At 40.5% G+C, this 1,687-nt stretch overlaps 1 non-coding gene across 1 annotated transcript; it reads left to right on the top strand.

Moving 5' to 3' along the window:
* Positions 1-1,211: 1,211 nt before the first annotated feature.
* Positions 1,212-1,283, top strand: trnat-cgu. Its single transcript has one exon. It is a non-coding gene; the product is annotated as a tRNA-Thr (tRNA).
* Positions 1,284-1,687: the final 404 nt, after the last annotated feature.

The following is a 1,687-nucleotide window of genomic DNA, read 5'->3' as shown; positions in this document are numbered from 1 at the left end:
GTAGGAGATGGTTGTAGCTTCCAGGTTTGAAAAGTGAAGCCAGTGGAAGTGCATTAAACCTGTTAAACCTTCTTTTTAAACGACACCAGGGGGCGACACCTTTGGTTGCCCAAAGAGTCCCAGTCCTATGCAAGTCTATGGGAAAACTCTGTAAACACTTTCTAGGCTCGGTCACAGGTCACCTCACACTGAATAAAACAGTAAGACGATTTAGTGAATTTTGCTCATTTGAAGCATCGGTGCTCATTGGATAATGCCTTAAACACAGATTTGGGATCTGGTGATCTAACAAATATAAATCTCCCTCTGTCCATTTTATTTAGATAACTAACTGTAATACAAAGTAAATTTCCTGGTTTTAATATTCTTTTCGAAACATTAATCATGTAATCCAATGGCTTTTCCAGGTTTTCCAGGTTGTTCCATGCCCCATTGAACACATAATTCGTTGATGTATTACACAAAACATAAATAATACTACAAAGACGTGATAATGGCCCTGTCAGTAAAATCTCACAAGGAGCGCACATGCAGCAGACTGAAAATAATGCACCTTGCACACAAACTTCTCCCCTGCTAGCTACCAAGCTATCGCTTTACCAGCAAGCTAAAGCTAGCTTTGATTCTTTTAAAGAGGCGCCATTACTCACAGCATTACTCGAGGATCAGACAGCCCTTCCTCCGTGCCATACATGTACAGGAGTCTTTCACATCATCATGCTGACTCTACAGTTAGCGGTTAAAAAGGAAAGTGTGAAATCCCATCTGTCGTGAGCCACTTCATCTGCTTCCGGGTGCGTTTCCCTTGAAGACACCCTTTCATCGCGTGTGTGAGGTCGTGAAGAAACTCCAAACTCCATTCAGAAACATAACGAATTTTCTTACTTCGCACAGACCCAAAAATGTAGCCTATAAACCATAACCTGAGGCAGTCTTTATCAGCAATGCCTTCGACTGGGACACTCGGCTTCATACATGATGTTGTCAGGATATTTTATCTCAGTTTTAAAGAATTTCCGTCCTTGGCTTTTATAATATGACGTGCATTTGCGTGTTGATGATGAGAAAGCCAAAACGGAACAGATTTTGGATGGAGTTCGGAATCGTGATTCTTTTCCGTCAGTGAAACGGTCAAATGAAATCTCAGCACTTACGTCACACGTTGACGTTGTACCTTGAAATTGACAGATACTGCAGGTTTTATATTACCAGGCGCGGTGGCCAAGTGGTAAGGCGTCGGTCTCGTAAACCGAAGATCGCGGGTTCGAACCCCGTCCGTGCCTGTTAAACTGGAATGTACCAACTGTGTTTTTTGGGGTGGGGAAACAAAATGCTATCCTTGAAGTTGTCGAACAGTATTACAAAAGAAAATCAGACCAAAAAAAAAAAAACCCCAACACGAAATTGAAATTATAAAGAAATAAACTATAAACATAGCTCGAAAGTGGACAAAACTTTTCATGTTTTATAAAACTTCAGAAGACCACAAGAGGGAGCAATACGAACAGTATATTACAGAGGGTTTGTTTAAGTGTACTCTGCTCGGATTCAGCCAAAAACTGATAATGACTCAAACTGTATGAAAAAGCAATTCAATGCAAAGCAATACGATATTTTTTAATGTCTAACTTGATTGCAACCCAACAGAGTCTTCCCGTTCTTCTTTTTTGCCTATCCTACTTTTAAA

Source organism: Haplochromis burtoni, unplaced genomic scaffold, assembly GCF_018398535.1.
Source record: "Haplochromis burtoni strain Fernald_Lab_line unplaced genomic scaffold, NCSU_Asbu1 Contig_5295, whole genome shotgun sequence".
In the NCBI taxonomy this organism is placed as follows: Eukaryota; Metazoa; Chordata; class Actinopteri; order Cichliformes; family Cichlidae; genus Haplochromis; species Haplochromis burtoni.
Note: the sequence above shows the minus strand (reverse complement) of the source record. Positions and strands in the feature narration are given on the sequence as shown.